Genomic DNA, 14,085 nt, shown 5'->3' with positions numbered 1-14,085 from the left:
AATCACTGGCCAATGTGTGATGCCACTGCTAGGCAGCATGCAGCAAATGTGTTCATCTTCCATCTTGGTGTCATCAATGTGTGCCATCTGCCTACCCTTCACACGCAGTGACGGTGCATGCATGGGAGGGTTTTAGTCATGTGGGACATGTGTCAATCAAGTACTGTTTCTGTAGCCTCTCAGCCCTAATTGTGTGCCATAGTGCTAATGCCGGTTTCCATTTGTTTTCTTTTATATCTTTGCAGAGGATGACACACTTGATACTGCTGGGGTTGTGGAGATGGTGCAGACCCAGGAGGGGTCTGAGGGCCGACCGATCACCAGTGAGGGACGTGGTGTGGTGGTGGGTGAGAACCCACAACTGCTGCAGGTCGTGCTCTCAAGGGGTGTCTCTGGCTGCACCTCCCCCGAGCTGTATTCAGGTATCGATTCGGATGATGAGACCTATGTGCCGTCGCAGGTGAGTTTTCCTGGGAGGGATTCTGTTCTGTCCGACCCACCTGCACCAGGGTTAGAACCCTCAATGGGGATGTCAGTGTTGGCAGGTACGCCTTTGGTGGTTACGGATGCAGGGTCACACTCCGCGACATCTGATCCTGGGCCAGCAGATCGGAGGGGAAATGCAGTCCCGCAGCCTCAGGCAGTGCCGGCACAGCAAGGCGCAGTTCGCCTTGCCCCAGACAGGTGTGGTGCCCACCGACATGGTGGCCGTCAGCCACCTGTCAATACCGCATGGGAGCAATCCATATACGGTATGGCAACCCAACAGGCAGCATCATCGGAGATGATGGCTCAGGCCATGGATAGGGTGGCCACTTCCATTGTCCCCCCCCGAAAGGCTGATGGAGCGACTACAGCAGGCAACAGACTCCATCTGCCAGTCACACAGGGAGGACATGTTGGCGTCCGACAGGGACAGGCGGGCGGCACTGGCGACTCTGCAGGAAGCCATTTCCATAGAGTCCCAGGGCCACAGGGAAGCCCTGAGGGTGGAACTCCTTTACCTCAGGACGACTCTTGTTGAGCTTGAGGCTTCAACAAACAGAAGGACAGAACAGCAGCTGGAGCGTCTCACACGTACGCTCTCCGCTGAGATGCAGGCAACTAGGGCGGAGGTCCGGGCATCCCGTGAGTTTTTGCATGGGGACCTCCGCACAATTATCCTCCAGAACGAGACCTACCACACCTGCATGCTTGCTGCCATGGAGGAACAGACTAGGGCTTTGCGTGGGCTGCCTCCCATAGTGCCACCACCTCCTGATGCAGCTGCAGAGGGTGAGGAGAGCGACAGCAGTGATTCTCCCACAATAGGGTAGCCGTGTAGGCCATGAGCCCATGGAGGTGTTTTTTTTTTTTGCAAGATCCATACAGGTGGGTTTTGGTGTGCACCTCGGACCTCCTGGGTGGCGTCCCCCACCCCCCCCGGGCCCATTGATGGCCATTTTTTATTTAAAAAAAAAAAATTGGGACAGTGTGTTGCCTTGTGTGGCTCCCGTGGGCATACGCTTCATTGTGGCTGGGCACATGCAGGCTTGTCATGAATTTGGTTCAGATGCTTGGGTTTTTGTGACACACACCCCTCCTGCTTCCCGTTTCCATGGGCTTGCAAAGGGTGTGCCCAAGTGACATTGACGTACATCGTGACATTGGACTCCCATTCGATGTGTGGGCAGTCTTTAGTCAATACTGTGTATACATTAATAGTGAATATTGTTGTTGTATTGTACACCGCATGGTGTATTGATATGTGCCTCTGCATCCATCTCATCCTCCTAATTTGCAGGTCCATTTCTCATGTCTTCACAAGGCGGTCCACCTTGGTACTGGAGTCCATGTTGTAAGCAGTGCACCTACTCTTGCGTGGCGCTAACACTGTATACTTGGAAGTGTTCGAAGTGCTGGCATCATCAGGTAGTGAGGCTAGCAAATTTTTAAGTCTGTAATGTCATGTTTAAGGTAGGTTGGAGGTTGTGTAGGTGATTGGTATTCTTGGTAAGTATTTGGTAATGTGTGTTGTAGGTCCTGCATTACTGTGAGCATTTCATGTGTGGCCATGTTTCCATTAGGGACACTGTAGCTGGTGACACTTGGGGCATGTTGTGGGGATTAATTTGTTTGCTCTCACATTGCATGACATGCCATGGTGTGTTGTGTGGCCGTGCCGGGGATGGGTTGGGTAACATGGCACTGTTCTCATGTAGTATTTTGCAAGTGAGTATTCATTTCTGCAGCATGGAAGTGTGTCTTTTGATGACACTGCATTGGTGGTGTTTGTGTAGGTAGGGATGCACACATTGTGACACTTCCACATGAACAATCTCAGGCTCCTATGGTTCTGACAGTTGACTGTCCCTTTGTTCGTCATAATTGTCAGGTCGAGTCATCATTGCTTATCAGATGGTATGTGCCAGGGCTGTGTGCACTCCACAGGGGTGTGATTTCTATATGAAGTAATTAGCCACCAGCTGCGTACGGGCTGCCTCACCCCATGCCCTTTCCCCTCCCATGCGCAGCGGGCGTGCATGTGGTTGGGGATGTGGGGGCACCACCATGTCCACAGCCAGGCTCCGGCGTGTTGCAACATTGTGCAGGACACATGCTGCCACTATGATCCTGCACACTACTGGGGGCGCATATAACAGATGCCCACCAGAACGGTCAAGGGAGCGAAAGCGTGACTTGAGCACTCCGAATGTGCGCTCCACTATGCCCCGGGTTGCAATATGGGCTGTGTTGTATCTTACCTCGGGAGGCGTGATCGGGTTCCGAATTGGCGTCATCATGTGGGTGCTCAGAGGGTAGGCACTGTCCCCTGGTGAGGAGGTGATGCGTATCATTAGTGGGGTAGTGACATAACTCTGCATCTGACATGCATGCATGTGCAGTGGCATTCATACTCACCAAGCAGCCATGTATCGCCATGCCGCCCAGCTTCTAGGTCCCGGCTTAGGGTAGACATTCGGTAAATGAAGCTGTCGTGGGTGGACCCTGGATAGTTGGCATATACTGAGGTGATGATTCCCTTGGTATTACATACTACCTGCATGTTGATGGAATGCCAGTGCTTGCGGTTCCTATAGATGTGCTCAAATGCGCTGGGGGGACATAGTGCCACATGGGTGCAGTCAATGCACCTAGCACTTTGGGGAATTGTGCCACACCGTAGCAATCGAGGGCGGCAGCCTGCCTTTCTGCAGGTGTCCTGGGCAGGTATATGTGCCTACGGACTGATGGGCGTGCAGTGATGATGTTCAAGACCTGGTGTAGGCTGCGTGGCCTGTGACACCCCACCCACTATGGCACTTGTCTGCTGAAATGATCCTGTGGCCAAGAAGTGCAGTACATTGAGGTCCTTCTCCAGGGGGCTGAGTGCTTGGGAGCACAGGGTGGGTGATGTGAGGTCATCCTCCCACTCACTGACCAGGTCTAGTATTATGTGTGGTGGAAACCTGTACCTATACACCTGGTCATCAGGCATCCCAAAAAGGCTGGTTCTGGGAGTGAAAATTCGGGCCCTCGCTATCCTCCTCCTCCTCCTCCTCCTCCTCCTCCTCCTCCTTTGGTAACCCACGGCCACTGCTGCTAGGAACGGTATATTCATCCTGGCGTCTGAACTTGTTTGTTGTTTGCGCGCACTTTTATGCTGCGCGGGTCGACGTACGCCTGCTTCATGCTGGCGTACGTGTTTCAGGATTGGACCATTTATTTTTTGGCGCGTTGTAGGCGAACGTGTGAATCTTCCCGCCCACCCTTGGAATACACGTACCCCACTCTCACAGGCCCAGTCGCGTGTGAAAGTTCACGCGCACCCCGAAATACACGTACCCAGGGCAATCGCGTGTGGAACTTCCCGCAAACCCCGTAATACACATAGCCTGCTGGTATCGCGTGTGGAAGTTCACGCGGACCCATAATACACGTACCCTGATGGTATCGCATGGGAGACTACCCGCGCACCCCAAGAATACACGTACCCAGGCAAATCGCACGGCTGGAGGGTGGAGGTGGTGGGAGACATGAGTGGGGGCCTGGTGGAGGGTGCCCCTGGTGGCTGGGGTGTGGGGGTGGTGGTAGACATGAGTGGGGGCCTGGTGGAGGGTGCCCCTGCACTGCTGGGGGGTGGGGGTGGTGGGAGACATGTGTGGGGGCCTGGTGGAGGGTGCCCCTGCACTGCTGGGGGTGGGGGTGGTGGTAGACATGAGTGGGGGCCTGGTGGAGGGTGCCCTGCACTGCTGGGGGGTGGGGGTGGTGGGAGACATGAGTGGGGGCCTGGTGGAGGGTGCCCTGCACTGCTGGGGGGTGGGGGCGGTGGGAGACTTGTGTGGGGTCCTGGTGGAGGGTGCCCTACACTACTGGGGGGTGGGGGTGGTGGGAGACATGTGTGGGGGCCTGGTGGAGGGTTCCCCTGCACTGCTGGGGGGTGGGGGTGGTGGTAGACATGCGTGGGGGCCTGGTGGAGGGTGCCCCTGCACTGCTGGGGGGTGGGGGTGGTGGTAGACAGGAGTGGGGGCCTGGTGGAGGGTGCCCTGCACTGCTGGGGGGTGGGGGTGGTGGGAGACATGTGTGGGGGCCTGGTGGAGGGTTCCCCTGGATGCTGGGGGTTGGGGGTGGTGGGAGACATGTGTGGGGGCCTGGTGGAGGGTGCCCCTGTATGCTGGGGAATGGGGGTGCTGGGAGACATGTGTTGGTGATCAGTAGTGCAAGGTGACATGTGGGTTGGCAGCTGGGCATGGCCATGGTGGATGGGTTGCCTGTGGGACATGAGCAGGGGTGCAGGGTAGTCCCCTGTGGTGTGGGCTGCCTTCAGGGGCCGTGAAGGGTGTAGAGGGAACACCTGGGAGGACCCACACGGCCAAATCACATGTAGCATTTCCCGGCACCACCGAAATACACGTACCCTGCTGAAATCGCGTGTGAATCTTCCGCGCACCTTGGAATACACATACCCAGGCCAATCACGTGTGGAACTTCCTGCGCACCCGAAGTACACGTACCCAGGACAATCGCGTGTGGAACTTCCTGCGCATCCCGAAGTACACGTACCCAGGCCAATCGCGTGTGGAACTTCCCGCGCACCCCGAAGTACACGTACCCAGGCCAATCGCATGTGGAACTTCCCGCGCACCCCGTAGTACACGTACCCAGGCCAATCGCGTGTGGAACTTCCCGCGCACCCCGTAGTACACGTACCCAGGCTAATCACGTGTGGAACTTCCCGCGCACCCCGTAGTACACGTACCCAGGCCAATCGCGTGTGGAACTTCCCACGCACCCCGAAACACACGTACCCAGGCTAACCGCGTGTGGAACTTCCTGCGCACCCCGAAGTACACGTACCCAGGCCAATCGCGTGTGGAACTTCCCGCGCACCCAGGAACACACGCTATTTTTCACACAGAGGGTGTCCGTGTTTGTCGGTACCCCTTTGCACCGCATTTGTCCTAGAAGGCCACTGTATGGACCATTCATCATGGCTGTGGGTGCTTTTTGTTAGCGCACATTTTGGCGCACATTTTTTTCGGGCACAGGGGCGCTACCGCCTGCTTTCTTGTGGCGTACTTGTTTGGCCCTGTGCGCGTCTTTGACCGTGCGCTGGTTTGCCCTATTCGATTCCATGAATACGGGTTGTAGGCGAGCGTGTGGGCGTTCCGCGCACTTGCCTCCTGTACTTCCCCCGTGACGCTCATATTTTCACGCGTTGTTCCCCATTCCGAGTGTTACGCCCCGTGTTCCGCCTACTTTTGTGATTTTCAGCGCACATCCAATGTTTTTCTCGCGCACAGACTTCCATGAATCGGTGTGCGCTGGTTTCCCTGCGATTTTCGCACTTGCACTGCCATTTTCGCACTTTTACTGTGAATCGCACGTTTTGGCACCTCTGCGCGGGAATTTTCGGCGCACCTTAATTCCATGAATCGACCCCTCAATGTGGTTGTCTCTCTTCTCTACCACCTGGCCTTCCCTGTCTTCCTTGTGTCCCCTCTCCAGTTGGGCAGGCACTGTAAGGAGATTCCAACATCGTATTGGACTACAAATGTTTACTATGGTGGGAGCACAATATTTGGAGATGAATCACTTATTGTTGATCCTCCTGTTCAGAATCATTTTCAGATAATCCACATTGTTACAATGTGTGCATTGGCAAGCCGAATACGTGTTTACTTGTGCAACGTTATTTAAAAAATAAGTAACATTTAAGTGAAACAAAATGAACAAGGGCACGTGTGAAAGTATTATTGTATTTAAAATATTGTTCACAAGTGAAGAAATGTAAAGCAGAACAAAAATAGATGTTTAGCACTGTCTGTCTAGAGGCAAAATATGTGATTGAAGGAGGGAGAGTTGTCGTCTAAATCCAATATAAATTCTATATACCGTGATGCTGATCGGATGTACTGCTAAAACAGGAATGTCTTCTGTAGCAGAGGAATATGAGCATTTTCAATCTTTGCAGGAAAATAATTCTTACCGAACAATATGATTTTGTCTCAGTCTTTAATAAATTGTTTTTTGGTTTTGTGCGGAGTCAAAGCAGGAGAGAACATTCATGGGGCAATAATTTCTGTGCCTTTTTTTTAAAAAAAAAAGGACATTTGGAATGTACGCTTTATGTTTAAATCGTTCCACACCTCTCTGAAATTGATTGGATTTCTGTACTGTTAAATTATACCACTGGAACTCTGCAATTTTGTGCTTTGCCTGCTTCAGCATTCAGAACGCATAATAAAGCACTTAATCGCCCATAATTTGTATTGTCATGATCATAATTGTCTTTAATGTGTTTCTCTAATGTAGTCCTAATTCAGTAGATAATATCGGTGGTAAAGTATTCCAGCGTCTCGTCTTCTAAAAACGGACATGCAATGGCTGTTCTTGCATTTTTGCATTTGTACGACGTGATTGAATGGAAACTTAACTCTTCTCTAATATATATATATATATATAACACATATATATATAGATCTTAGTGTTGAGGTAAGCTTTCACTGACCCAGCCGGTGCTGGTAACGCTGAAAACTGCTTAGGACATTCATATCTGTCACTGAATGTGACTTTGCAGCTATAACTATTACTGAGCATGTCTTAGGGCCGCCTTTTTTTTCCTTTTAAGATTGTTATTAAATCGGACAGGCATTTTCCGAAACATAGTAATATCACGTTTTAATATTGTCCTGCATGCCAAATTTCTCCCATTAATAATAGGTGTCATTACTGAATTTACTGGTACTCTATTGACAGGTCAAGTCCTAAAAAGAAAACTTGAGGGAATAAATAACGTACAAATTGAATGTGGCGTCACCAGAAATTAGTATATTTAGGAGCCCTCTGAAAAAAGTGGGGGGACACCGTCCACTGCGTGTACTTTAAACTTGAGCCCTGTCTATTGACTTCAGACAGATGAAGGGCTGGGTCGGTCCTGCTGAGATTCTCACTGAGCTGTCCTTCTGGCTTAATCTTGCATGTCTAATTTAATGTACTATATAAAAGTAGGGTTACATTGAATCCCCTATTGCACCAAAATATAGACTAGTGGTAAAATTGCAAACCTTGAATATTAGGCAACAAATCATTCATGATGAGGTGAGAAAGTGAAAATTAATCCTGCACGTTTTCACCTCTAATAATGTTGTGCTGGCGAAAGGTGGCAAGCAGATTTGGATGAAACTTGTTAACGCCCTTAGTCCGCGGCTGCCCCTTCTTGCCCCCAGTGCCTCTCCTGCACTTCGTCACTCTCGAAGTAGCATCTGCCACATTAATCTCGAGATCTTTCGATTTCTAAGGTATAAAATGCTCCTCACCACTGCTGTGCCCTTTCTTTTTGACCTGATTTCGACCACTACATTCATCCCTCTTGTGTTATCCTCATCTACTGCCTGTCTCGGCTCTTTGGAGACTATTTCACCAAGATGGGTGTTCACCTGGATACGGCTTCCTCCCCTAGTGCAGTTCACCTGACGAGTATACGTCAAACATGAACTCTCTACCTCCTTGCTCAGATATTTGCCAAATAAAGGTTCCATTCCATAAGAAATACCTTAAGCTCATCCACCTAGAACCGATCAATCTACCTGTCCTTTTTTGACTCATCACTTATCTGTTTGATCATAATGGGGGCCTCTCTCCAAACCAATCCCACAGTGTCAAAAAATAAATGTACCCCGTTTACATGAAAGCATTATCCAATCCTTCTGCCTTCGCCTTCCCCTGCCTTCTGCCTGACCTTTGAGCCTTTGGCCAAAATTGTCCCACCACCCCTATTTGTCATTTTGAAAACCTATATTTGTGTGAGTTGAAGGAGCAAACCTCAGGCCTCCACTGTCTCAACCTCACTGTTGCTAATAAAATAATCATGCTTTGTGACCCTTTTCTTTCCACTCTCTTTTCAGCTGCCCCAAACACAAAAGTCCCTGCTTAAATCTTCTACCCTCAGCTATCTTCCAGCGAACACTGTTAATCAATGACTATGCATTATAAAAAGCACAGCAGTCAGTGCCTACTTACTAGAATTCCTGCTCATTCAGATGCTTCATGTCAGGTCTGTATGGCTGAGTTTTATATGTAGAGTTCTTTATGGCGTTTCAGTAATTTAATGCTCTTGCATTGGGGCCTAGTGCACGATGAGGGAGGTTTGGCCACATTTTGTTGGTGCTATTGGTTGCAGTTTGGGGCCTTATGTGAGAGTTTGGTATAAAAGCCTGTGCTTCTGGGCATGGAGGTGCATCACAACCTTTATTTTCTCTTCTATTGCCCCTGTGCCTACTTCCACTTTGCTCATTTCTATGATTCCATCAGTGGTCTTGTTTTTTTTATGTTGGTTCTCATAGCCCTAACACCAAAAAATTGAGTTTTTCGTGACTGCATTCTGCTTTCTCGATTTGTATACTCTGCGCTCAGGGTGAACATTTGGTGAGGCAGTTCCTGTAAGGGGGTTTTCTTTTTCTCTAGGATAATACAGCATAGTATAACTCAGTAGATCAGAGTACAACCACCAGTCTCGAGAGGATAGCTCAGAGGCAATGTGCTTGCCTTGGTGGATGCAAGACGACACCGAGCACGATCCACGGGTCCGCCCTTAGAAACCTCTGCGTATTAATCGCGTTATAAATAAAATATATCAGTCATCCATCAGGTTCCTTTTTGTTCTAAATGCAGATGTAGGGGAACATTGTTTCATAATTGCGATGCCTGTACTTAAAAGGCACAGCCCACCTATCTATTGGTATGGGTGGATCATTGGAGGCAGAAGAGTGTAACAATCTTTAAAGCCTATAAGGGATAAAGAGTGTGAGGATGAGTGTGGCATTCCTTTTCTCCATGCCACAAAAAGGCGACGAATGAGTACCAGTTTGTCTCGTTCTTCATCCCATCCAACTCTTAGCAGCATACTTTTTCCCCCCATAACGTACAAATCTAGATTGATATTTCGTCACCTTAGCCAACCACAATCTTCTTAGCGATGGCCAGATCTGCCCACCTCGCTCAAGAAAATACCTTGTCCCGGGAAGATAGCTCAGCGGCAACGTGTTCGCCTTGGAAGCAAGATGACGAGAAGCAACACAGGTTTGATCCCCAGGTCCGCGCTGAGAAACCTGAGGGTATTTAAGCACGTTATAAATACGCAACTAAGACCACAATTACGCAACTAAAAACAAAACAACAATTCCTGTAACAGCGCCTCGATGCCAGCAGGCTGTGTGAGCGCTTTAAAAATGCAAATAAATAAAAATACTGAGCAGTTCACAAATTCTCAACATCATCTACTGTGGAAATCTATTAGGCCTCCCCCTCCCGACCCCTTCAAACCTTTGCCCCCCGCCCCAAATACCCGGTTATGTTCGCATGTCCACCCCAAATACCAACATGTTTGGTGGCATGCAATACAAAACACACTTTTTTCAGATTTCTAACCTTTATCTTTCATACTGCTTTAACCACTCCACTGGCATTCCTTAACCCTCGTTCTGACAGCCACCACTTTGACCAGATTGCAAACATGGGCACAACCTCTAGGGGCCGTTGAAAACCTCTTCCCTCTCAAATTATGAATGAGGCCCTTGAATCCACCCTTTTTTTTACACTCCTCCCTTCCTTCACTGCTGACACATTTTTAGCACAGGCAGGACCTTGCAGAATCTCACATTTGTCACATATTTATTTTGGAGCAGTGCACGGATTATGTGCAGCCCTCTTCCTCTCACTCCCTCTGCTTCTCGTGGTGTCCGTGAAAGAAGGTCTTTCAGTCCATGATGTAATTCAAAGCTTTGTGCAAGTCGAGGGCTGCCCAGTAGGTACCAATTGATATGAACTGGTTCACATTGGAAGCTTACCTTCATTATTGCGTGAACAGTTGAGAATCGTACTGAAAATTGCTAATGTTCATATTGTTAAGACTGTGATGGGACGTCTGAATGTGACTTATTTACCTGCTTTCGCACTCTTATGGCTCCTCCATCTAGCTCCTGGACCATGGAGCTAGGGCTGTGCCTGAGATGTTGTGCGACCTGGCTGCTCTGAACCCTTCCCTGCACCTTATTTCACTGTGCTTGACTGGTGCCGTTCCACCAGCACAGAACATCATATGACGTCCCATGTGACTTTCCTAGTCTTTTCCCTTCTCACATGTCCTTGAACATCCTACCGTGGTGACCCTTCTAAGTGCTCTGTTAACTTCTGTTTGCGCCAGTTGTTACTGCTAGTTTATAATGTGATAAGCACAAAGTACAGGTACAATAATGCAAAGAACAGGGGCCACTGCCTGATCCCTCTAAGATAACTGACTAGGCCCCCCCAATTGGAGAAAACTATGTAACTGCTTCTATACGCCAGCAGAATTGAGCTATTGGAACGAACGTGACTTTTAGCTAGTTTTTCAGAACCACTGATTGTGTAGGGTTGTGGCAAACCAGCCTAGTGCTTATGCAGTGGTGTTTGACATAAAGTTTTACATTGTGTTGGAGGATGGACGCACTACTGTTTTTTGTTAGATTCAATGACTTGATTATTTCTATAATTCTCGGGGGTATTTGCCAATCTGATCGTTTATAATCGATCGAATGGAACATTGACCGAATCGGCCAGTACCATATTAGATGAACTATAAAAAATACTGAACATGTGGAGAGGGGGTTTCGGGGGTTTCCCCTGCTCCCCATGTTCAGTATTTTTGGCCTTTGGGGGGGAGGAGGTTTGCAGGGGTGTCCCCCGCTTTCTCAACATTGGAGGCAGGGGAAAAAAATAAGAGAAACAAAAGGGAACCTGCAGTGTTGGATCCGACTCACGTTAGAGGGACGGATCTGACGTCGCAGGGGTGCAGGGGAAATAGAGGCGAGGAAGCAGGTAAGTAGGGGAGGGGGTTTGTGGTTGTGTAAGGGATGTTTGGGTTTGTTTGACAGAAGTGCAAGGTGATTTAGCTGCGAAATTGACTATGGTCAATTCCTCCGTGAATAACTGCACTTCGATCAAACAACCCAAATCCGTTTTGGGTGCTCCGGGTAGATATCTGTGGCTAAAGGGATATATAAAACTGTACAAAGGCAAGCTGTTCCCTGAAATAAATTAAGGAAATGCCTGGGCACTGTTATGGGGGAAAACAAATCCCAGACACCGAATTAAATAATCTCAGACATTCAATTAAGAGTTAGCAATTTCAATCGTAATATTAAAGTACAGTAATTTAAGAAAAATGAAAAAAGTTCAGAAAAAAATATATATAACACATTTGTATATAAATTCACAAATTATTCAAATTTGTATTCATTGGCTAATCGAGTATATGAAAAGGGTTGATTTGTACCTTCATTAGTTAATTCACAATCTTGTGCACTTTTGTTAAAATCTCAAGTGAATCTGATCAACAATATTTTCATAAATGAGAGATTTGAGTGTGCAGAACATTGTGTGTATATATATTTCGAAGGGATTGTGTCCTCCGACGTATTCCTTATCTTAGATATCACTTTCCAGCTTTGCTGGCCTTGGCAAGAATTTTCTCTAGAGGGCGCTGCGCGTCGACGTCCGCCTAGTCGATGTCCCTCGACAGCCGCCGTATCGACGTCATCCTGCCTATAAAGGCCGCGCGCAGTGTCCGTTGCTCAGTTCCGTTTTTCCGCGCTTACTCAGTGCCTCGGAATATCGTTGCTCAGTTTCGTAGAGAATTACTCCAATTTCCTCGAGATATTCGATCCATACTCGATGGCTTCCTCGTCGGAACCGACGACCCCTCGGTCCGGCTTTAAAAAATGCAGCGACTGTGGGAAAAAGATGTCGCTGACTGACCCTCACAGAGTTTGTCTGTGGTGTTTGGGAGCTGAACACCATTGTTCGGAGTGCGTGGACTGTATGTCCATGACAGCTAAGGCCCTGAAGGAGCATAGGGGGAAGCTGGAAAAAGTTAAGACTTCTAAAGCTTCTTCTTCCTCGACGAAGTCGAGACATTCGTCTCCTCGTCACCATTCGCGCTCCAGGTCTCGAAGCGGGTCCCATCACTCCTCGAGATCGAAGCACTCGAAGAGGAGACGTTGAAGATCCCCTTCGTCCTCCTCTTCCTCTGTTTCACCTAAGAGAATCCCTTGCCCCAAGAAACATAGTTCCCGGGCTGAATGGGAGGAATTCTGCAAAAATATGAGCGTCTTCGAGAAAGCGGCCTCGACCCCCTTGAAGACTGCCGAGAGCGATGCTCTGGTCGAAAGACCCGAAGGTCCAAAACGCCGCGAGTCGCAGTACCCGGCGAAGGAAGCTTCTCGAGCGCATCACGAACCCTCGAGTAAAGCTAAGTCCTCGAATCCTTCTTCGAAGGTGCCGTCGACGAAGGTTCCATAGACGCCGAGGTCGGTGTCTTCGACGCCGTTGTCGAAGGGACCTTCGACACACGGGTCTGTCGACTCAATGCCATCTTCGACACCGGCGTCGACGCCAAGGAAAGTCACGGTTGCGGCGCACCCAGTGGCTATCCCCAGGTCTTTGATGACGATGTCGTCGAGATTGTCGACATCCTCAAGTAGAATCCCAATTCTATCGAGGACCTCGAGGCCTCCGCCTTTGTGTTCGACGCCACGTTCGAAGCCTTCAACGACATCGACGTTTTCGAGGCCGATTACAACCAGTTTGGCACCCTCTGCCTTGGAGATTGGTTTCACAACCTTTGTGAGTTCAGACCAATTGAGAACAATGTCCTCAATATGGAAGAGGGAGAACTATCTGACCAAGAAGAGACATTTGAGTTGCAGGGATCTGCAACCCCAGCTCAAGAGGAGTTATCCTCAGAGGAACGCAGATTAAAGGAACTCCATGATTCCTTACATGAGGCAAGTGGTTTAGACACTTCCCTGAGGTGGAGTTCGCTAGGCCAGACCCGGGGGAGCATGCTGAAACCCCCCATAGAGCCTTAATAGCCAGGATCACAGAATTTATGGGGTGGTCAACACCTTCACAGGCTTTCCAACAAGATGACCTCACGGATATTCTTGATAAAGGTCCACAGGAGGATCCTGTAGTACCTTTTCATAAGGCTCTTCAAAGGAAAATCATGAAGAACTGGGAAACCCCAGATGTCGTCCCGGCAGTAAATAAAAAACTGTCTACTAAATACAGGGTATCTTCTGCAGACCCAGAGTTTTTGTCCAAACACCCATCCCCAGAAAGTCTGGTGGTACAGGCAGCATCTTCTACTGACATCAAGACTGCTTACCCTACCGTCCCACAGGACAGGGACGACAAAAAATATGATGCTATGGCTAAGAAAGTTTTTTCGGCATGTAGCATGGCGTTAAAATCTATTAATGCTACTTGCACCCTTGCTAGATTCAGCCATACACTTTGGGAGTGTGCTTCTACAGCGGCTGACTGCATCCCGGAGGGAGAAGAAAGGGAGGCGTTCCTAAATATCATACAGGACGGTAAAGACGCTATGTGTGAATCCCTCCAGACGGGCATTGATTCGGCTGACAGTATCAGCAGAGCAATGGCGGCAAGTACAACAACCAGGAGATTCGCTTGGTTGAGAAAGTCTGGTTTTGCCCCAGATGTGCAAGCCAGGCTCTTGAACATGCCATTCGATGGCTCTTCTTTGTTTGGGAAAAAGGCGGA

Source organism: Ambystoma mexicanum, chromosome 4p (assembly GCF_040938575.1).
Source record: "Ambystoma mexicanum isolate Mex_15411 chromosome 4p, UKY_AmexF1_1, whole genome shotgun sequence".
NCBI lineage: Eukaryota > Metazoa > Chordata > Amphibia > Caudata > Ambystomatidae > Ambystoma > Ambystoma mexicanum.
This window is presented reverse-complemented; position numbering follows the sequence as displayed.